Source organism: Bos javanicus, chromosome 10 (genome assembly GCF_032452875.1).
Source record: "Bos javanicus breed banteng chromosome 10, ARS-OSU_banteng_1.0, whole genome shotgun sequence".
NCBI classification, from domain to species: Eukaryota; Metazoa; Chordata; class Mammalia; order Artiodactyla; family Bovidae; genus Bos; species Bos javanicus.
In genome coordinates this window covers 51,367,759-51,392,106 of record NC_083877.1, presented here as the reverse complement: position 1 = coordinate 51,392,106, position 24,348 = coordinate 51,367,759, and the positions used below count along the sequence as shown (strand labels likewise).

General features: G+C 45.8%; 1 protein-coding gene and 1 long non-coding RNA gene across 4 annotated transcripts in view; one reads left to right on the top strand and one right to left on the bottom strand.

The window, feature by feature from the left end:
• LIPC (lipase C, hepatic type) overlaps nucleotides 1–24,348 on the top strand; it is a 186,824-nt gene that overhangs the window by 38,083 nt on the left and 124,393 nt on the right. The gene's annotated exons all lie outside the window — the stretch shown is intronic.
• The window catches only part of LOC133256238 (uncharacterized), a 148,069-nt gene that overhangs the window by 24,080 nt on the left and 99,641 nt on the right, over nucleotides 1–24,348 (bottom strand). For both annotated transcript variants that reach the window (XR_009739142.1, XR_009739143.1), the window contains one exon: nucleotides 22,458–22,511. This is a non-coding gene — a long non-coding RNA (uncharacterized LOC133256238). The remainder of the gene's footprint in view (nucleotides 1–22,457; nucleotides 22,512–24,348) is intronic.

Below are 24,348 nucleotides of genomic sequence, written 5' to 3'. Positions count from 1 at the left end.
CTCCAAAGGAGGAGAGGATGATCCCCAGCCGGAAGACAGAGCAGGATTGGGAAGATAAACACCGAAGCTCCTCTTCGGGGAAGTGAACCACAGATCGTGGATCTGGAGTCTAAAAACCTCATCTCCGTCCTGGCTATGTCACTCACTGCAGGTGGCTTCGAGCAAATCACCGAAGTCTCTCTAGGCCTCTGCTTTTCAGTAGGGAGTGGGGTTGGTATTAGAGACCCAACAGGGCTGTTCTGAGGATGAAATGGGTCATTTATGTATGTGAAACCATGTAATGCAACTCTGCATGACTGGACATAAAACAACATTTGTAAGAACGTACTCTTTACTAAGTCGTCCTCCATTACAACACTCATCTGATTCACTGAACACTCCCATTGCTTCCCCAACTTTTTATTACCAAAGTATCCCAGTATAGAAAAAATTGAAAGGAGAGCACAAAGAATTACTGTATTCCCTCCAGATAGATTCAATAACTGTTAACACGTTAGCATATTTATTCTCTCTCTATGCATATTTATATGTGTGTGTGACACAGAACCATTTGATTTCTATCTCTATCTCTTGCTGTATGTATATATATGAAAATGAACGTCTATAAGTCTCTGTTCTCTTTCTTTCCTACATGTATATTTGAGCCCAGTCTCTCAGGCCTCCAGTGGACCTCTCTTGTTCTTACATTACCTGCCGCATCTCTCTCTGCCTACTGGACTAGGAACGCCTCAAAAGCAGGGACAAGGTAGTCACCATTGTATCCCCAGGACTCACAGAAGCTGGCATGGAGTAGGCATGTGACAAGTGACCATTGAGTAAATCCCTCTTCAACAAAGAACTAACCAACATACACTTTTTTTTTTTAAGTAAATGAGTTTTAAGTCATTTCATCTGGCAAATTCCAGATCCCTGCTGGTGATAATGGAAAAAACACCCAGAGGTGCAGGATGTTCAGGTCTTGCTCTACTTCCCCCTCTAAAAGCATGGGGACTCTGAAATCACTTGGGACTCGTGGGGAGAGGCTGTACTCTACAGCTATGATGCAGCTATCTATTTGCAATACGGAAATACTCTCCAGACCACAATCTACTCTGGAAAACACACATGCACAGAGAAGCTGACTGTGTCCCCACAATGGACCTCACAGAAGTGATGTAAGTCCTTTAGGTTTTCAGGGAGCCAGCAACCCACTTTCAGGCCAGTAAGGGTGGGAAGAGGGTGTGTTGTTGTCTGGCCTATAAATTCCCTACAATGCTCACGAACTTCACAGGAGTTTTAAGCTTCCCTCAGCCTCAGATGGGGCTTCCAAAATGGCACTAGTGGTAAAGAACCTGCCTGCCAAGGCAGGATGTGTAAGAAGCATGGGTTTGATCCCTGGGTTGGGAAGACCCCCTGGAAGAGGAAATGGCAACCCATGCCAGTATTCTTGCCTGGAGAATCCCATGGACAGAGGAGCCTGGCGAGCTATAGTCCATCGGGTTGCAAAAAGTAAGACATGAACGAAGCGACTTTGCACGCAGGCAACTTCAGATGGCTCTCTTTAAAACAGAGTTCCTCAAACTTTAATGTGCATATGAATCACCTGAGGAGCCTGATAAAATGAATGTTCTGTTTCAGTGCATCTGGGATGGGCTCTAAGATCTTATGTTTCTACCAAGTGTTTGGGTCGTTCCAATGTGGTTGGTCCCCAAAACACACTTTGAGAAGCAACGTTCTGAAGAACACAAAATAGCTCCTCTGTTACTTGGTGAACTAGAAATCAGCACCTACTTTCAGATATAAGAGCTTCCCTGGTGGTTCAGAGGTAAAGAATCTGCCTGCCAAGCTGGAGACATGGATTCGATCCCTGGGTTGGGAAGATCCCCTGGAGAAGGAAATGGCAACCCACTCCAGTATTCTTGCCTGGGAAATCCCATGGACAGAGGAGCCTGGTGGGCTACAGTCCATGAGGTCACAAAGAGTTGGACACGACTTAGTGACTAAACAACAACAACTAGATACAAGGCAGTGTGCCAGCGCTGGTTGTACCAGAAAATGGGAAGAAATGCAAAGATAGACAAAATGCAGTTCTTTGCCTCAAATTCTGGAGAAGGTGATGGCACCCCACTCCAGTACTCTCGCCTGGAAAATCCCATGGACGGAGGAGCCTGGTAGGCTGCAGTCCATGGGGTCGAAAAGAGTCGGACACAACTAAGTGACTTCACTTTCACTTTTCACTTTCATGCATTGGAGAAGGAAATGGCAACCCACTCCAATGTTCATGCCTGGAGAATCCCAGGGATGCGGGGGCTGCCGTCTATGGGGTCACACAGAGTCAGACATGACTGAAGTGACTTAGCAGCAGCAGCAGCCTCAAATTCAGCTGTATCTGCCTCATTACTACGTTTAGGCCATAATTCTTACAAGCTATAATCTATACAGTGTATATTTTTTGTTCTCATTTTGCTTGTGAAGAGACTGGGGTTCGTTCAGTCTGTCTTATCCAAGCCAGTGAAAGGATACTGTGAGATCTGAGCTGAGGTCTCCCTGACTACGAGACCTGTGTTTTCCATGCACCTCTCTCACATCCGGTCTTCATGCACTTCTCACTAAGTGCTCAGATAGAAGGGCAGGGATTACCCTTAAAGCACACCTTGGTAGCCCCTGGGGAAAGAAAGTGTGGTGGCAGCAGGCAAGAGACACTAAGTGACCACCAGAGAGGGGAGTTAGGACCCAGCGGGTGCCTCGAGGGTGCCTTGCCTTGGGTCTCTGACTGTTTCAGGTAATATATTTCCTCATGCAGTGGATCAAATGCAGCCTACACTAGTAAACTTCAGCCATGATTTATGGCCCGAACTTTGGATAAATCACTGCCCTCACCTGGACTCAAAATTGGAAGCTGTTTAATTTCTTTTCTCTCTGACAAAAGGTCTTCCGGTCTTCCCTTCACCCTCAAGTCAGGGTGAATGTCTCCTTGGTATGTCCCCACTTGGGGTCCCCCAACCCCAACTTCTTAGCTCAGGACTGGGAGTTTCTGGAGCTCACTCTGCAGTCTTCCTTCTTTCCTTCCTAATTTTACCGTGTTTATGAGCACAGCTGTGCCAGATTCTGTGCTGAGTGCTGGGGATGTCAAGGCGATGAGATGACCACCCCCCACACACAGCAGTGTGGCCCAGGGATGTGCAGGAGAGTAACTGACTCAGCATGGGTGGGGACAGGCAGCACTGAGTGGGCAGCTTCCCCACCTGCCAGGGCTTCACTCCCCAGCAACCCTATGAGGTGAGCGCGCATGTAAAATCATCCCCATTTTAAAGATGAAGAAACTGAGGCTTACAAAAGTCATCACAATTATTAAGGATCAAATGAAATAATATATGCAAAATCACTTAGCAGAGTGTCCAACAAATAGGAAATAAATGGTACCTACACTGCCTTCTTTAGGGGGAAGAATTAGGGGAGGAGACATTTAGGGAGTTTGAAATCAACATGTACACACTGCTGTATTTGAAATGGATAACCAACCAGTGCCTACTGTATTACTGCCCAGGAAACTCTGCTCAATGTTATGTGGCAGGCTGGATGGGAGAGGAGTTTGATGGAGAATGGAAACATATATATGTATGGCTGAGTCCCTTCCTTGTGCGCCTGAAACTACTACAATATTTTTAACTGGCTATACTCCAATGTAAAAAAATATTTTTAAATAATAATAAAAAATAAAATGCCTTCTTTAAACAGCAGAACAGAGAATAGGAGCCAATTAGCCTTGCCCTCAGTCACAAGAAACTGGAGAGTTGAAAAAAGGCCTCTTGACTCCCCTGGAGGACAAACACCAGGCTTTGGACTGGCCACACATAATGAGAAAACTGCTGAGGAGCAAAGTAAAAGGGCCATCGAGAAAGGGCTTGGCAGGGTCCAAAGTGCCCCAGCACACCGGTGAGGGCAGTGTGAGCTCTGATGGAGGGGTGGCAGAGATAAGTCACTCTGCAGGCGGCTCAGACAGCAGTGGCAGCCCCACGGCCCTCTGTCCTTCTTAGACGGCCGCTCACCCCAGGCTCAGCTGGTCCACATTTCAGCTGTCACACTCCCCATCTGGGTAATGGAGTGTTATGAAGCATGTTGGAGGCCATCAATTAGCGCTTAACTCCGTGTCTGTTGGGTCGTATTTCCAAGGATGCTCCACTCAAATTCACGGCAGAGGTAAATCTTGCTCCTTTTCATTCAATGACTTGGAGTTAAAATGCCGCCCAACAGTTTCTCCCAAAGAAATTGAGATTTATGGGTCACTGTCAATATCAACACATGTTGACCATTATTTGAAAGCCTCCTAGGTCCTCGGGACTGATTGCTATTCACTTTGAAAGATGACTGTGGCTTTATAATCCACTCAGGTTGCTGCATTCGTTTCTTCCCTTGGAGACTTTTTTATTCCACTTCATGATGTTTTGCTCGGTGGCATAAGCCCCATTCCCCACACCCTCAACCCCATGGATACTCTAATGTATTCGAGGCTCTGGGACAGACACAAGAGGGGCCCACTCATCTTCAGTCCAGAGGCCGGTGTAACAACAGGGAGAAGGCACCTTAGTAACAAAGTGCTCCTATTTTATGGACTGAAGCCACTAGACACAATCTGAGGTTACCGATGAGCTGCTTGAGGGGCAATAGGTGGGGTCCCCTCATTAACACTTCTGGCCTTTGGTGTGGCTGGGAAGGGTGTGGATACTGATACAGGACTGAGTCACTTAGATCAGTGATATTGACATTGGTTCTCAAACATGAGCCAACATCAGAAATGCCAGGAAGGTTTGTTAACAGAGATTTCTGGGCCCCACTCCAGACTTCTTGCTTCAGAAGGTGAAGGGTAGGGCCCAGGACTTTGCATTTCTAATGAGATTGCAGTTCAGTTCAGTTGCTCACTCGAATCCAACTCTTTGAGACCCCATAGACTGCAACACGCCAGGCTTCCCTGTCCATCACCAACTCCCGGACCTTACTCAAACTTATGTCCATCAAGTTGGTGATGTCATCCAACCAACTCATCCCCTGTCATCACCTTCTCCTCCTGCCTTCAATCTTTCCCAGCATCATTTTCCAATGAGTCAGCTCTTCACATCAGGCGGCCAAAGGATTGGAGTTTCAGCTTCAACATCAGTCCTTCCAATGAACACCCAGGACTGATCTCCTTTAGGATGGACTGGTTGGATCTCCTTGCAGTCCAAGGGACTCTCAAGAGTCTTCTCCAACACCACATTTCAAAAGCATAAATTCCTCTGTGCTCAGCTTTCTTTATAGTCCAACTCTCACATACATACATGACTACTGGAAAAACCATAGCCTTGACTAGACGAACCTTTGTTGACAAAGTAATGTCTCTGCTTTTTAATAGGCTGTCTAGGTTGGTCACAGCTTTGCTTCCAAGGAGTAAGCGTCTTTTATTTTATTTTATTTTTTTTTATAATATTTTTTATTTTTAAATTTACATAATTGTATTAGTTTTGCCAAATATCAAAATGAATCAGTAAGCGTCTTTTAATCTCATGGCTGCAGTCACCATCTGCAGTGATTTTGGAGCCCCCAGAAATAAAGTTTGACACTGTTTCCATTGTTTCCCCATCTATTTCCCATGAAGTGATGGGACCGGATGCCATGATCTTAGTTTTCTGAATGTTGAGCTTTAAGCCAACTTTTTCACTCTCCTCTTTCATTTTCATCAAGAGGCTCTTTAGTTCTTCTTCACTTTCTGCCATAAGGCTGGTGTCATCTGCATATCTGAGATTATTGATATTTCTCCCAGAAATCTTGATTCCAGCTTGTGCTTCTTCCAGCCCAGAGTTTCTCATGATGTACTACGCATATAAGTTAAATAAGCAGGGTGACAATATACAGCCTTGATGTACTCCTTTTCCTATTTGGAACACGTCTGTGGTTCCATGTCCAGTTCTAACTCTTGCTTCCTGATCTGCATATGATTTCTCAAGAGGCAGGTCAGGTGGTCTGGTATTCCCATCTCTTGAAGAATTTTCCACAGTTTATTGTGATCCACACAGTCAAAGGTTTTGGCATAGTCAATAAAGCAGAAATAGATGTTTTTCTGGAACTCTCTTGCTTTTCCCATGATCCAGTAGATGTTGGCAATTTGATCTCTGGTTCCTCTGCCTTTTCTAAAACCAGCTTGAACATCTGGAAGTTCATGGTTCACATATTGCTGAAGCCTGGCTTGAAGAATTTTGAGCATTACTTTACTACAGTGTGAGATGAGTGCAATTGTGCGGTAGTTTGAGCATTCCTTTGGCATTGCCTTTCTTTGGGATTGGAATGAAAACTGACCTTTTCCAGTCCTGTGGCCATGCTGAGTTTTCCAAATTTGCTGACATATTGAGTGCAGCACTTTCACAGCATCATCTTTTAGGATTTGAAAGAGCTCAACTGGAATTCCATCACTTCCACTAGCTTTGTTCGTAGTGATGCTTCCTAAGGCCCACTTGACTTCGCTTTCCAGGATGTCTGGCTCTAGGTGAGTGATCACACCATCGTGATTATCTGGGTCGTGAAAATCTTTTTTGCACAGTTCTATATATTCTTGCCACCTCTTCTTAATATCTTCTGCTTCTGGTAGGTCCATACCAATTTTCTAACTCAATGAAACTAAGCCATGCCATGTATGGCCACCCAAGACAAATGGGTCATGGTGGAGACGTCTGACACAATATGGTCCACTGGAGAAGGGAATGGCAAACCACTTCAGTATTATTGCCTTGAGAACCCCATGAACAGTATGAAAAGGCAAAAAGATAGAACACTGAAAGATGAACTCCCCAGGTCAGTAGGTGCCCAATATACTACTGGAGATCAGGGAGAAATAACTCCAGAAAGAATTAAGGGATGGAGCCAAAGCAAAAACACCACTCACTTGTGGATGTGACTGATGATAGAAGCAAGGTCCGATGCTGTAAAGAGCAATATTGCATAGGAACCTGGAATGTGAGGTCCATGAATCAAGGCAAATCGGAAGTGGTCAAAGAAGAGATGGCAAGAGTGAACGTCGACATTCTAGGAATCAGCAAACTAAAATGGACTGGAATGGGTAAATTTAACTCAGATGACAATTATATCTACTACTGTGGGCAAGAATCCTTTAGAAGAAATGGAGTAGCCATCATGGTCAACAAAAGAGTCCGAAATGCAGTACTTGGATGCAATCTCAAAAACGACAGAATGATCTCTGTTGGTTTCCAAAGCAAACCATTCAATATCACAGTAATCCAAGTCTATGCCCCAACCAGTAATGCTGAAAAGCTGAAGTTGAACGGTCCTATGAAGACCTACAAGACCTTTTAGAACTAACACCAAAAAAAGATGTCCTTTTCATTATAGGGGATTGGTATGCAAAAGTAGGAAGTCAAGAAACACCTGGAGTAAAATGCAAATTTGGCCATGGAGTACAGAACGAAGCAGGGCAAAGGCTAATAGAGTTTTGCCAAGAGAATGCACTGGTCATAGCAAACACCCTCTTCCAACAACACAAAAGAAGACTATACATGGACATCAACAGATGGCCAACACTGAAATCAGATTGATTATACCCTTTGCAGACAAAGATGGAGAAGCTCTTGACTATATTAGTTTGGACTTTTGGTCATAAGAACACAGATCCAACTCAAATTAACTCAAAAAGGGGAATTTATTTACTCACATAACAGAAATGACCAAAATACAAGTTTCAAGCACAGTTGGATCTATGCCTATAATAAAAATACAGTATCTATCAATTCTGTCTCTTTCTCACTCTCTTTTCCTCACTTTCCCCCACTCCATGATGGCCCTTAAGAGTTCCATCACTCCTTAGTCATATAGTGTTAGTCACTCAGTTGTGTCTGACTCTATGTGACTGTAGCCCCCCCACCCCCCAGCTCCTCTGTCCATGAGATTCTCCAAGCAAGAATAGTGGAGTGGGTTGCCATTCCTTCTCCATGGGATCTTCCTGACCCAGGGAGCAAACCTGGGTCTCCTGCCTTGCAGGCAGATTCTTTATGTCTGAGCCACCAGGGAAACCCCCATCACTCCTTAGAGCTTAAAATTCCAGAGAGATTATACTATTTATCACATGCCTCTGGCAGACATTCCAGAAAGGACTCTGCTTGTCTAGGGACTCACCTCTGAATAAACAACCATGGCCAGGAGGATGGGCTTGCCAATTGGCGTGGTTTAGAAAGCATGCCCACCCTTTGGGTGGGATCAGCTCTACCCATAACTTCGTCTTCCCAGGTGGCAGTAGTGGTAAAGAACCCCCTGCCAATGCAGGAGACACAAGAGACATGGGGTCTATCACTGAGTCAGAAACATTCCCCTGGAGGAGGACATGGCAGCCCACTCCAGTATTCTTGCCTAGAGGATCCCATGGACAGAGGAGCCTGGAGGGCTACAGTCCATGGGGTTGCAAAGAGTCAGACATGACTGAAGCAGTTAGCATGCACATCCGCAGCTCTACTCAAACCTGACTGAGCAGCATTCACATGAGAGGGTGTGTCCTCTGATGGGGAGATGTCAGCCTTACCACAGAGGACTGGCTGTGAATCACAAGGATGCTCGGGGAGGCAAAGATGACTCCTGCTTCCTCAGGGGCAAGCAGAACAACTTCTCTGTTCCTCACACACCCTTGACTATGCACATTGGGCCCCTGCTCAAAGTTGTGCTGTAGCAGCTCATCTCCATGGCAGAGCTGGTGTGTGAACATGGGGAATATCCTGGATGACCTCACAGACTCAGCTGTTTGTAGAGCGATGGATTTTCAATTCATTCTTTCATACAATGGAGCCCTAATGCAACTTTCAAGCCTTGCTTCCTCCAGGGAAAGTAAATGGGTGAAATAAATAAAATTAACATTTGTATTGGCTTCTTCAGAAGTTCAGGAGCCTATTTTCAAGGCTGTGTTAAATATACACTTAAGTGATGCTCTAATCCGTACCACAGTGATTCTCAGATTATAGTCCCCAGAGTAGTAACATTAACATCACCCAGGACCTTGCTAGAAATGCAAATTCTCAATCTCACCCCAGACCTACTAAGTCAGAAACTGGTGTGGAGCCAACTGTCTATTTTATCAAGCCGTCGGGTGATCCTGATGTGTGCTAAAGTTTGAGAATCAATGCTCTATACATGTGTTTGATTCAATTCACCAAGTTCAAAGGGACCACCTACAATAAAAACTAAGGCTTTATGTTACAGATTTATTGTTCAGTCTGAATTTAGAGGAATACAAATGTGAAACAGTTTTATATTGCTCCCATCCATGCCTTTGACCATGTAAAGTCATACTTTTTCATCCCTTAATAGCATCTTGAGATTTCCTAACATTTGGTCAGTTCTATTATTAAGTCTTTTTTTTTTTTTCCTTTGTCTCACTTTATTCTAAAGCCTCAATCTCATCATCTAATTTTTTGACATTCTTCCTTTTTTCCTTTAGGAGCTAGATTCACCAAGGAAGTGGGATTTGCACTGGGGAGGGGATAGTTGTATTCTTTCTCTCCTTTTCTCACTGGGGCAACATGGGGTGGGGTGGTGGAGCAGGCCTGGTGCTGAAGTTGCTCCCCCTCCCTTTGCAGGGCTTCCCCTCTCTGGGGAAGCTTAATGAGGTACCAGTGGGGGACACAGAGATTCTAAGTGCTCATTGGCTCTCTGGCCTCACTCAGGTCCAGTCTGGGCCCATCTGCTGCTGGTGGCCTTGGCTTTGAGGATGTGTGTGTGGCTCTGAGGGTCCTGACAGTGTGAGCCCAGCTGGCCTGTCACCAAGGACAGCTATGACCCCCTTTGGCTGCTCCAGTGGTCCATGCCCCTTCCACTCTGTCCTCCCATACAGAGCCTCAGAAACTGCCAGCATCTTCTTACTTACCCTCTGAGGGCCGAAAAGAACCGAGCTGAGGATCCCCCTCAGACACACCACGTTCCAGGTGCTTCCCTCCCTTGGCTGAACTGCCTGTCTTCAGATAGCTGAAGCAGGCATGATCTCTGTGTTCCCACAGAGACCCCAAAACTCTCTCCATCACTGTATGTCCACCACCAATGGAGCCAAGGGTCTCAACACCGCAGCAAGCATCTGGTCTGAGCAGTGTGACTACTGCTGCCTCCTAAAGGCCCTGCACGCTGTCACCTCCATACATGATTCTGATAGATGCCCCCAATTTGATCTTAAGGTGAGAGTCACAGTGCAAGGGGAAGAAGTAAATTATCCTCCCACAAACTCCTACCTCCCTTCTCCCACCTATCTCCCTACATGGAGCCAGGGGAGGGCAGGAATGCTAGTTGGGCCACTTCTTGGGAGCCCCAGAGTTAGGGGAAATCTGGCCTTAATTGCTGACTCTCTTTAGAGAATATGAGTTACTTAGCACCTGGTGTTTCCAGCAAGGCTGCAGTGCAAGTCCTGTTCACTGTCCTCTTTGCTATTTGCCACGTGTTTGCACAAGTATTGGGCTTCCCTGGTGGCTCAAATGGTAAAGAATCCACCTGCAATGCAGGAGACCTGTGTTCCATCCCTGGGTAGGGAAGATCTGGAGAAGGAAATGGCTGCCCATTCCAGTATTCTTGCCTGGAGAATTCCAAGGACAGAGGAGCCTAGCAGGCTACAGATCACAGGTATTATCTGAGTTGACCACACAGTGATCCTGTGAGGCATTTAACCTAAAAGAAGCCGGCTTGAGGGGTTAAGTCACAGGCCCAGTGACACATGCCTGGTCATAACAGTGGAAGAGGAGCCAGGCCTGCAGCTCCTGGGCACCTGTCGTCTCCCTACTATTTCACGCAAATGCCTCAGCAACACTTGTTTTTCAGCTCTAAACAAACTCAAAGCAACTAAGCAGAAAAAAGCTTGCTTTCAAAGCCACTGAGCAGCTGACAGTGGAGGGTTTAGGGCATGCTGCGTCCTTAGAAAAAACACAAGTGTTTCACATCAGTGAGTCCTAACCGTTGTCTTCCCAGGCAAGGCCGCATGACCCCAGGGAACCTCTAGCTGGCTTTAGTCAGCCAGCCCCTCCAGCGTTTCTGGGGTTAGGGAGGGGGCGGGGAAGGGGATGTAAGCTGGTACTTCTAAAGTGAAAAGCTAGGCAGAGCTGACAGCACTGACCCTATGCTCTGGCCTCATCAAACACCCAGCCCAGGTCATACAGGGTCAGGGTACCATCTGTCCTTCTGGATGGCCCTGTCCCAAATGACTCATCTCCTCACATGGTAGGTGGAGGTTCACGGTTAAACTCCTTGCAATGGCAGAGTGAATGGCAATTTTCTAATCAACAGATGGTGTTGGAGCCCCTGCTACACACACAAGAGGCTCCTTTCATTCCAGTTTACGTAAGTAAGGACTCATGGTGCACATGAGACCCTCACATGCCCTCGTCTTGCGCACAACTTCCCCCAGGGCTGAGGTTCAGTGAGGAGCCACCCAGATCATATTTCCCCACCAAAGATCAAAGCCCTTACCCTCGATAGAAGCAGTTATTTTATTTTCAAGAATTCTGTGAGATTATTGCTAAGCACAGCCATTATTTTAATATTAAATCATAAAACCTTAAATTATGTTAAGAACAACAGTAGTGCTGAATCACTTTGATGTACAGTAAAGATAAACACAACATTATATATCAACTATGCTGCAAGAAAATAATTTTTTCTAAAAAAAGAACAATAGTAAATACTCAAATTCTTCCACTCCTAATTATTTTACTGCATTTTAATATTATCTCCATTCTTAAGGTTATTGACATTTATGATGGAAATATTATATAATGACGTGCTAAACTGCACGTCTTCTCAACTCATTAGTAACATTGCTGCTGCTGCTGCTGCTGCTGCTGCTGCTGCTAACTCGCTTCAGTCGTGTCTGACTCTGTGCGACCCCATAGACGGCAGCCCACCAGGCTCCCCCGTCCCTGGGATTCTCCAGGCAAGGACACTGGAGTGGGTTGCCATTTCTTTCTCCAATGCATGAAAGTGAAAAGTGAAAGTGAAGTCGCTCTGTAATGCCTGACTCTTAGCAACCCCATGGACTGCAGCCTACCAGGCTCCTCTGTCCATGGGATTTTCCAGGCAAGAGTACTGGAGTGGGGTGCCATTGCCTTCTCCAAGTAACATTGCACTGGTAGCTAAATAGAAGCCTTGATGGCTGATTCACACATGAAAACCGGCAAATACTACATATGTATTTTACGTAAATAAATACATAAAAATAAGATGAACATAATCAGGGTTTGGTTAATTGTTTTGCTGACTATGTAGAGCAAAGGCCAGCAGACCTTTTCTGTTAGGGCCAGGTAGTAAATATTTTCCCCTTTGTAGGTAATGCAATCTCTATTTCAACTACACAATTCTGCTATTGTAGCTTGAACACAGCTTTAGACAATAAATGAATGAATGTGGTTGTGTTCCAATAAAACTTTATTTATAAAAACAGGTGGTGAGCTGGATTTGACAGGCCATAAATTGCAGGCCCCTGGTCTAGACTTAAGAAAGGCATGGAGAAAATGTTAACTATGTAGATTAAACTTAAAAGTATATTGTATCTGTCATTGTTCAAATTGTAAATAGCACTGAAAATTGAGGAAATGTTCTTCCAGGATTTTAAAACAACTATCTGATACAGTATCTGATATAGCAAAGAAGTAGCCTATGTCATTGTTGAATACCTGAAGTTTGAAACAGGTCTTCATTGTTTAATTTTTGTCCTACTCCATGTATATGACAATATCAACTAACACTCCTATCTGAATTATCCATGTTCATCATTTGCAACCATGGGTTGGCTAGCAATACAAAAGCTCAGCAAAAATTGACAAGAACGTTCTGTAAGAATCAATTGACTATATGAAGTTTACAATAAAGAGTATTGGATGTTTTATCTTATATTATTTTCAAATTGTGTAATGAGTATCTTTGATGATAATAAATTATATAACAAATTATACATATATATGCATAATTTTTTTCCAGTGAGTCAGTTGTTAGATATTTCCCATCACAATACTGCCTAAGGGGCATTTACATAAAAAGAGACGTTACTGTCCAGAGTAATGTGAAGGACCAGAGGCGCAGTCCAGAGCCCAGGGAAGGTGGGGGGTGTCAGGGATGGAGGAACATTCAGGGCCCTCCAGGGTGTCCTGGAAGGCTTCATGGAGAATGTAGCACCGTAGGGATTTTCCAGGCAATAGTACTGGAGTGGATTGCCATTTCCTTCTCCAGGGCATCTTCCCGACCGAGGGATCGAACTCGGGTCTCCCGCATTGTAGAGAGGCGCTTTACCATCTGAGCCACCAGGGAAGTCCAAAGAACAACAGGACTGAAAATGAATGGAGGGTGGCTATGTTTCATTCTGTTGCATGAGCGAAAGATCAGAGATTGGAATGCCCTGACCTGGTCAGGACAACCAAGAGAAGAGGGGTCAGCACTGGGAGATGAAGTAGGCCCCAATACACTTAATGACATGGAAACATGCCATGAGGTTGAGCAGAAAAAAAGCAGGCTACAAAATCTGTGCACTTGTGTAAAGGGGGGAAAAAAATTTTGAAGAAAAGACACTTAATGCAAATAGCTCTGGGTGACAGGATTATAGCTGATTTTGTTCTCATGCTTCTTAACACTTTTCTGTACCTTCCTACTCTTCTGAAGTGGTGTGTATTGCTTTGATAATCACGGGGAAAAAATGAGGTTTCCAGGTATGAAGCACAAGAAGCAGGCAGCCCTCCAGCACTGAGATAAACCTGCAGCCATAGCATGGAGAGGGCACATTTGCCCTGAGGCAGCCCAGAGGTCCCTGGAGGGAGGTGCTGGGGAGGGGTGCAGTAGAGCCCTGGAACAATCCCCCTCTCCTGGGAAGATCGCAGGAGCACAAACATCACAACCATGGATTCCCCCTACCCCCTTCCCCCACACCCACCCCGCCCCACCCCGCCCCACCCCGGCCCCTGGGCCTGAAGTACTGCTGTCCACGCAGGGGATCCGCCCCTACCTCTTAGCCTCAGGGGAATGTCTTCTTTCTCTTTCTCCCCCAAGCACTAGTTTGCAAAGTTTTCTCCTCCATGCTCACAAAAGCAGAACAAATTGAAAAAAACAAGAGATCCTCTGTTTTTTTAGGGCTTCACCATTACAGTTTTCCCAGCTGAAGAAGGATAAAATTTTTTTTAAGTACACCAGATTCATAAAATTGGAAAATTAGAAGGGATCCTGAAGAATATCTAGTTCAACTCTCGTTACTAATAAGGAAACAGAAACTAAGGAGGTCAGGTGGCATACCCAAGGGCACAGAGCTAGGTGGAAACTAGTCTCCAGCAGAGGTGACACCCAGGCGTGACACCTCTTTCCTCAGCATCTGAGTCCTATCAAAGGAGCCCAGAGGCTCATCACCAGACACTGAGCAGCCATGGGCTTCAGAGCATGGCCAATGCTAATCCTTTCTCAAGCTTATCCATGGATAGCAGGAATGCCTACAAGGCACCCAGAGTTTTTTGTGTTGTTTTGTTTGAATTTTTATTGGAATATAGCTGCTTCACAACACTGTGTTACTTTCTGCTGTACTCAAAGTAAATCAGTTATGCATATACGTATATCCCCTCTTTTTTAAGATTTCCTTCCCATTTAGGTCACCAGAGAGCATTGAGTAGAGTTCCCTGTGTTACACAGTAGGTCCTCAGGTTCTCAGTTATTTTATGCATGGTATCAATAGTGTACATATGTCAATCCCAATCTCCCAATTTATCCCACTCCCTTTCCTCTCTTGGTATCCAAAAATTTGTTCTCTATGTGTCTCTATTTCTGCTTTGCAAATAAGCTCGCATGGACCATTTTTCTCCACATACAAGCAATATCACAGGATATTTGAACACAACGCAACCTAGAGGAGCCCCTCAATGCACTGGACTATCCCCTCCCTACACATGGTAGACAAGACCATCAGACCTGTCTTCTCCACAATGCCTTTCTTTGACTAAGGCCTTGTTATTTTGATATCAGTCACCTTATTGTTGTTATCTTTACTTACCAAACTAGCCAGATAATTTTGTTTGGTAATCAAAAGGTCTTAACACACTGGCTTGGTCATTTTTTCCACATAAATTTTGCCAAACTGCACATAAGATGGGGATTTTATCTTGCACCTAAACACCTATCTGCCTCCATAACTCACACAATTCCTTTTCCTCTTCTTCCTGGACCAAAGCCCATTTCTCCCTCTTTCCACTGATGCTGGTTCTTTGGGTATTATCTTCACATCTCTCTGTGTACATGCCATGTTGTTACTCTTAAATTATACGCTACTAGAGCACAGGGAACTTATAAGCTTATGCTTTTTCTGATCAGAAGCATCTATAGCTAGAGGATTAAGAAATACATTTTCATGAGCTAGATAATAACAAAAATTAAATGGCAGAAGTCCTTGCTGTTCCCAGTAGCTGGAGAGCTTTAAAAAAAATAATAATCACCTATTTCAGATTTTTAATACTACAGAGACAGGGAAAATTCTGGAGAAAAACTTGTGCCTGTATATCTCATGCCATGCCTCTTAAAAGAAGAATAAAATTTTAAATGGGGTTGTCAGGAAGAACTAAGTCAATGTGAAGTTCAAACACTGACCTTTGAAGTTTGGAAATGGACTTCTCTGGGCAAGACAGATGTTTGCTATCGTTAAAACAACAGCTGAAGCTCACCACCACATCCTCCACTTGATGCGATTAAAGCATAACCCAGGCTAATGAAGGAAAACAACGAGAACCACTCCGACTGTCCTTTGTATTAGTATACCCACTAATCCATGTGTATGCTGCTGTTATCATATAGCAGAGAGGTTGTCTTCATCCCGGGCTCTTTCCTCCAAGTCGCAACATCTGGGATGACATCTTCCAAAGACTAAGTCAAATGTGAGGTTTTTCCACCTAGTTTAAACCCTCTGTTTTAGATGCTTTCAGCTTTTAGACTAGTTTTCCATCAGAGCGAAAACTCAGAAACCAAAGATTCCCTGTTTCCAAGCTCTTCCCAGTAGAATCTGGGTCACACCGATGTCCCAGGAATTACACACAAAGGACCATCCTGTCCCTTGTCCTTCACCCCGGTGACTCAGGAGAATGAGGAACAAAGGAGGTTCCAGCACCTTCTGAAAGGGGCCCCATGTCAACCATCTGCCTGGACTTTAGGAGATGGATTAAGTTATGCATTTGCTCAACCCCAACACCTGCTATCAGTAACATCACTCAGATCCTTACATCCATGCTATATTATTTTTAAGAGGAAAGGTAATTGGTTATAGAATGTTGAAAAGGCTATAAATCTCCCTTTGGCTATGAATGCAAAATGTTCTAAAAGGAGGGATGGGGGAACTGCTTCATATTTTTCAAGTGAGATATGTATTTTCTTGTTTTGTTGACCCAAAAAAACAGCTTTTGATAACTAAAAGCTAATGGCCTAGTAGACATGAGGTGGGGCAGGTCCCTCTTAGCACAAGAAGACTACTGGCAAGCTTTGTCACACTCTAGAGGCCGACCTTTGACCTATCCTAGTGAGCAGGAAGTGACACAGAAAGTGTCTTCCTGGACCCAGATTTGGATGATGCCCACTGAGGAGGCAAGTATTTCCTGGTGAGGTTGTATTTCAGTCCTTCACTAAGTTTCAGTAAAGCCACCTTCTCAAAGCTTTTAGAGAACTGGCTTCATTGTTTTTTCCCCTTTGAGGGCCTCTTTTAGAGATTTAACAATAAATACATGCACACATCAAACCAAATAAAAGATAAAAAGACATAACAAGTCCCAGGCATGGTCCACGTTTTCAGGAAAAAAAGCAGTTTCTGCAGGAAGTCCCACCCATTCCTAAAAAATGGAAAAAATAAACATGGAGAGTCCACCAGCAAACAGGTGTTTCATATACCCTCAAGTCAGATAAATAGATTTTGTATTTATGACAAAACAAATAAACATTCCCCCAAATTGGGCTTGGCCCATTTCGAGGTAGGAAACCAGCCTGCGTTCTGCACACTGAGTTCTGGCTGTGTCTACAGACGTCACAGGAAGGAACTGGAAAACCCACCCGTTTCCCAAGGATGCCTGAACTGGCTGAATTTCTTCTCCATTTACTCACTGGTGAGGGAAAGAGTTATTGTGGGGCCTCACAGGTCCCGTGCAAGCAGCACACTTTCTCCTTGCTTTATAGGTCCCCAGCAGCCCTGGACAGGTTCCTCTAAGACCAGAACAACAGCCAGGCATAGCCTCTCCCTTTTTCCTAAGAAGAGTTTCGTCCTGAGGACTCCCCTGCAAAGCCGTGTAGGTCCTGCCTCTCTGCTTCCAAGCTCACCCATAGATATCTGAGTGCAGCCCCTTGAGGCCTGCTCCCAGAAGTCTTTCCAACTCCTAATGAGCACCACTTCAAGTAAAGTGTTAGTCGCTCAGTCATATCTGGTTCTTTGCAACCCCATGTTCTGTAGCCCCCCAAGATCCTCTCTCCATGGAATTCTCCAGGCAAGAATACTAGAATGGGTTGCCATTCCCTTCTCCAGGGGATCTTCCTGACCCAGCGATCAAACTTGCATCTCCTGCATGGCAGGCAGTTTCTTTACCATCTTATCTACCAGGGAAGCCCAGAAGTCTGCTCTGGAAGTCTTCCCAACTCCTAATGAGCACCACTTAACTGGCTCTAAATAGCTGAAGACATTCAGCTCCCAGGACCTTGGCCCACAAACACCTGGCTTCTGTCTCTAAGGACACTGAAAACTGCAAACTCAAAGTGACCGACAGCTGAGTACATCAGATTTATTTTCTATCTTGTCTCTGTGTCTCCCAGGGAGGGTCTGGAGAAGCTGCGGAGCTGAGAAATAATAGGGTCCCAGACTAGGGAGCTGGGGGAAACAGGACCATCTGAGAGAGGGAAGGAGTCAAAGAATAGGAGGACCGAGCACCTCCTATTATATAAAAGGCTTGGAGAACAGCCGTCTCATTTAGCCTCTTGGGCCTTGCTTTTCTCATCTGTAAAAGGGCAATGGGCCAGATGGGTGCTTCTCTGAAACAGGGAGCATCAAAGCTCTTAAACAAAGGAGTGACTGCAGCATAATGCGTAAGGGAGCTGTGTTTGGGGCTGGTGCACAGGCTGGTTTCAGGGGAAGAAAGCAAGCCAGCAAGACTTGCTTCACAGATGTGCAGACACCCAGATGTGAGTGAAGGGGGCAACACTCAGGTGCAGAGAAGGAGGTGGTCCCTGCTGCAAAAGAGAGGTTACTGCTGCTCCCTGTGTGCTGAAGCGAAGACCTCCACGCTCAAACTTAGCCTCCGCACTTCACTCACATTGACTGACCTTCTTAGGATGCCTCCTCCTCTCCATAGTCCAAATTCCCTTTAAATTCCAGATTCTGCTTCTCCTTAAAACTTTCACACCTGCTCTGTCCATCCATCCACACCTACCTGCCACTGTCTCCCACTTAGTACCCAGGCCTGCTCCTGGAAGTCCCAGAAAGTACTATGCTGGCCTTGCATCCCCTCTCGTACCCAGCTGACATCCACACCTCATCCAAGCTGCATGCCAAGCCTCATCCTTCTGCCCCTAGAGTTAGATTCCTCCTCCTCTTTGCTTCTATCATCTCTTTACCTATTTCTTGCATGTATCACACTGTATTTTATTTATTTTTTTGCCTATTTGCTAATGTTTCCACCTTCCCTATAACAGTGTGAGCACTTTGAAGACAGGAAGAGGCTGGATCTTGGTCCAATCTGTGCATGCGTGCTGTGCTAAGTCGCTTCAGTCATGTCCAGCTCTTTGTGACCCCATGGACTGTGGCCCGCCAGGCTCCTCTGTCCCCGCAATTTTCCAGGCAAGAATTGTGGAGCGGGTTGCTATGCCCTCCTCCAGGGGATCTTCCCCACCCAGGGGCTGAACTGCATCTCGTACGTCTCCTGCATTGGCAGACAGGTTCTATATCACTAGCGCCCCCTGGGAGGCCCTAATCTGTGTATGTGCTCAGTTGCTCAGTCGTGTCTGACTCTTTGTGACCCCATGAACTGTAGCCTGCCAGGCTCCTCTGTCCCTGGGGTTTTTCAGGCAAGAATTGTGGAGTGGCTTGCCATTTCCTCCTCCATCTGTGCATAGTGCATGGTATATAGTAGGTGCTAGATAAATGCTGATGAGTGTTTTAACACAATTGATTGAATAAGTAGATAAACATCTAGGTCCAAGAGAGGGGTCCTTCTGGCTCCAACCCATCCCACAAAACAAGATGACATTTCGTGTTTATCCTAAAGGTTTTTTGAGTTAGGATAAGAGCTTATCCTAAACTCTTAAAGAATTGTTATCACTGGTCCACTTTCTACATCATCTATAATCCATTCTATTGGTTCGTACACACATATGCATATACACATACATATACATTCACAATCACACACACACACACATGTACACATTTCTTCCCTGAGTAGATCCCAAAGAAAGAAATATCCCTCCCTGTTCTGTCCCCACTCAGACAAATCAATTCTAAGCACAAGAGGAGACAGCCCAGGCTGTGCAGGAATGGGCCAGATGAACCCAAGCCCATGCCTTAGAAGTAAGGCTCTGTGGAGCACGGTAATTGCAAATTGGGTTTTCTCACCTGCCTGGCAGCTCTTGGCTTCCCCTCCTAGGCGAGAGGGGCACAACCTGGCTCAGAGGTCTCCCACATTATTCTCCCCTCCCAGGCAGGCTGAAGGGAGCCCACTGGCTAAGCTCTGGCCTCTGCAGGCCCAGGCAGAGGGACCGGGCCTACAGAACCACTTCAAGGACCAAGTTTTGCTCCTCTGCCAGGTCCTGCCTGCCAAGACAGGTCCGTGGAGTCCTTCGTGGTACTCACTAGCACCTGTGCAGCTCTTCAGTTATTCCTGTGTCACTCAGTAGCCCCCAGAACACTGCAGAGAATCCACAAAGCTGATCCAAGCCCACCCTCCCAGCAGGGACTCCACTGGAGCAGCCCCGGGTTATGGAGGATGGAAACCAGGGACCATTTGTCCCCCAGGGATAGATGAGACCCACTGTGGCAAAGGGCCTCCCTGTCTGCCTGTTTTGTTTTCATCTTCTGTGGATGACTGAGATGGGAGGGAAATCCCACATCATTTACTCCAGGTCCTCCAGCCGCTAGCTCAGTGCAAAGAAGGCTGGTGGAGCCCGAGTTTGAGTGCCAGAGTCAGTGTGCTCCATGACTGGGAAAAGGGGCTTAGTCCATCCGAACACTGGGCTCTAGTCCCTGTCCTGCCTCCTGAGTGGTGAGGACTAATCATATACGTGAGTGGGCTCTGAAGTATTAAGGGGCATGTCAGTGGGACTCGGTGGGTCACAGAAACCTGTCTGTGCTCTCCCTAAAACCAGATAGTTCAGGGAGAGGGACAGAAGCCAGACCCTGGCTCCAAAGAGCTGGTTCCTCTCTACTGCTTGCCAACAAGGTAACCAGGGAAGACAGCAAAGGACAGACTTCCAGACTGAGGTCCCCCAGGGGCCTGAGCAGGTGTCACCACTGGGTCAGGACAGAAAGTGTCAAGTATGTTGGGTCAACACCTCCTCACAAGCCAAACAAGCAAAGCCGGAAGATCGAGAGCATGCAACCCTGAGACACCTGGTTTTTAAATATATGTCTAAGCAGGCCCTGTGCTAGTCTGTTCTGTGTGTGTGAGAGAAGACAGAAAAGTAAGGGAAGTTGATAATTACAGTTTCTAACCCGCCGAGAGCATGGCAGAAACTCATCTAGAAACATCACCCCCCACCCACACCATACTCCTTTACAGCTTTGATTATTATACACATGAACACACCTCCCAGCGTCCTTTGCCCTTTCTTTCAGGATGCACAGAGGCTTGTATCAGGCTTGCAATGGCTCCCTGGTCTTCCTAGGGAGGCAGGCAGATCCCCGCTAGCCTCATTACACTATTTGACCTGAAGGTTAGTTTAAAGCAGGCAAGCAGGCAAGCAGGCAAGCAAGCAAGCAACCAACCAACCTGCAAACACTAACCTTTTTCTCCCTTACTGTTTCCTCTGTCCATCGCTTCTGCCCTTACTCCTTCATGACACACTCATGGTAGGCTCACCCCATTTTGCTCCTTTGAGCTTATTTCTGTCAGGCCTCATCCCCTTGCTCAGGTCTGATTCAAGCCTCCCCTCCCCCATGGAGGCTTCTGACACTCTCTCTTCTCTGAATACTGGGCTACTTGCAGCTAACCTGTTGTTTTTTAAATTAACTTTTATTGGAGTATAGATGCTCTACAATGCTGTGTTAGTTTCCACTACACAGCAAAGTGAATCAGCTATATGCATACATACATCCTCTCTTTTTTTGATTTCCTTCCCCTTTAGGTCACCACAGAGCACTGAGTAGAGTTCCCTGTGCTTTATAGTAGGTTCTTATAGTTATCTATTTTATACACAGAATCAACAGTCAGCTATGTGTTTTGAACACTTAACCATGCCAGGCATTCATTGTGCTAAACCCTATGAATGAATTCTTATTTCATCTTCCCTATAATGCTATGATCTTCATTCATCAGATGACGTAGCCAAGGCTCAAAAGATTACATAACTCACTCAGGTTCACACATAGTAACTGGCAGAGCCAGGATTCAAGACCAATGGTCGTAACTCTAAGCCAGTGTGGCCATGTGCAAAGACAGTGGCTCTCCAGTCCACAGACCAGAGTTTGAACTCAAGCTCCAATACTGACAACCTTGGGGAAGTCTCAACACTCTCTGAGAATGGGTCTCTTCATGTAACTGCACCAGCTGTGGTTAGCCTGCAAGGAGCTCTCCCAGTAAAGGCCACGCCCCTTTCCTGGTCTCTCACATTGCTATAACACTCCTTCTAATGTCTTGTTCACTCTGACCAATCATCTCACAGGCAGACTGGGCGATCAGTCCTGTCTACAGCCACAACACCCTGAACGTGCCCAATCTGATCTGATCTCGGAAGCTAAGCAGGGTCAGGTCTGGTTAGCACTTGGATGGCAGGGAGATCAGTTCCTTCAGTGGGACACCAAGATTTATGCTCTGGGTTCCTACTACTCCAAGGGAAAGTTACATAAATGTTTAAATTGGTTAATCGAAGTCTTTAGAAGGATGCTTCATCAAAAACATTTTTGCCTCCGTAGGAGTCTATAACCCAGACCAAGTCAAGCTTTCAGAACCTGCTCTGCTCTCTCCTGTGTGCTCTCCCCCTCCCCTGCAGCCCCTTCTTGCTGTGATGTATCCACAACGTGCCAGCCCAGGCTGACTCCGGTGTCCTGCCCACTGCTCACCTTCCAGCTATAGCACCAACCCTCTTGTCCCAACTTGTCTCCTCCATCTGAACCCCTGCAACCAGCCCGGGCCAGCCAGGCTCCTCTTAACAGGAAAGAGAGAAAAATGCTTCAGGTCTCCTCTCTGTGAGATTGAGCATGTATTTGTCTTATCCAGTCCTGTCTTTCCAGCCTCTCTCCTGCTCTCTTCCTCAGCAGCCCAGCCTTGAGTACTTACCACCTTTTCCAATTTCCCATCCAGCCCCTTAGGATTCTCAATTGTTGTGCTCATCTGAGGGAAGAAAACATCAAATAAAAGTACTCATTATTTTTGAACATTTGACTTCACAGTACCTCTTACATGACTCTCAAATATTGAGGTCAATACACAAAAAATCATTTAAATTGCCTGATATTAAACACTCTGACCCAGAGAGGAAAAAGCTTCTTGAATGATAAGTTACACTGATACAAGAGATACAATGACAGGTTTCCAAGATGAAAGTAATGGATCAGAAAATAGAACAGTAGAGAAAACAGATGAAAGGCAAATAACCCCATTTGAAATCCAAAGCTTTCATTTTGGGGGAAAATATTGCCAAAAGCACTATTTTGTGTTAAATAGATCATGATGAGAGGAACACACAGTTGCCACATTCTCAAGCTTTTATCCCCCAATATACTTGTCCCCCAGAGAAGGCAATGGCACCCCACTCCAGGACTCTTGCCTGGAAAATCCCATGGATGGAGGAGCCTGGTAGGCTGCAGTCCATGAGGTCGCTAAGAGTCAGACACGACTGAGCGACTTCACTTTGACTTTTCACTTTTATGCATTGGAGAAGGAAACGGCAACCCACTCTAGTGTTCTTGCCTAGAGAATCCCAGGGACGGGGGAGCCTGGTGAGCTGCCGACTCTGGTGGGTCGCACAGAGTCGGACATGACTGAATCAACTTAGCAGCAGCAGCAGCATACATGTCCCTTTCTGTCTTTAAGTACCGTGTCCTTTGTTGTAATTATTTCCTGGACTGTGATGCTGGCAGTGTAAGTACTGTGGGCACCTGTGGTTGGGCAGTGCCACCTGAGTGACAGAGCCAGGCTCATCAGACCCCAGCTTCCCATCCATAGGGTTAGCGAGCCAAATACCAGCCTGCTCTCCCCTACACCGAGAGCTCAACATGGCTTTCAGTAAAAGAGCACATAGTGGCAAATACTTAACCAGTACAAATAAAGCATTTTATTTAGCCTAAGATTTAAAGACATATGAGCATAAAGCCTCTGAACCACTGTTCTTTCATTGCTATTTATCACAGCCTAAGCCAGTCTTTGAGCTTCTCAGGTTTGAGCAGTAATGCAATTTTCTTTCTTTCTTTTTTAATGTTTATTCATTTATCTGTTTATTTATTTGGCTATATTAGGTCTTAGTTGCACTATGTGGGATCTTCATTGCAGCCCATGGGCTTTTCTCTAGTTGCAGCTCAAGGGCTCTAGAGCTCAGGCTCAGTAGTTGAGGTGCATGGGCTTAGTTGCCCCATGGCATATGGGATCTTAGTTCCTCGACCAGGCATCAAACTACTTCCTCTGCACTGGAAGGTGGATTCTTAACCACCGGTTGTTGCTCAGTTTCTAAGTCATATTTGACTCTTTGTGACCCCATGGGTTTTAGCAGGCCAGGCTTCCTTGGCCTTCACTGTCTCCTGGGATTTTGCTCAAACTCATGTCCATTGAGTCGGTGACACTCCAGGCTCTATGGTAGGGCTAATGATGACCTTCTCCAAGAGGACTTATGCCAATATGCCACACCTCTCAGGACTGCTGCTGCCAATGCCCCTGTCCTCACAGCAGACCATTACTAACCCATGTGTCCACAGGAGACCCTCAGACACTCACAGGCAGGTCTGGCTCAGGCTCCTGTGGGGGCATTGCTCTTTTGCCCCAGGTCCTGGTGCACACAGGGGTGTGTTTGTGCCCTCCCAGGGTCTCTGGCGGGTATGGGGTTTGATTTTAATGTGACTGCACCCCTCCTACTCTCTCATTGCTGTTTCGCCTCTGTCCTTGGACATGGGGAATCTTTTTTTGGTAGGTTCCAACATTCTCCTGTCAATGGATGTTCAGCAGCTAGTTGCAATTT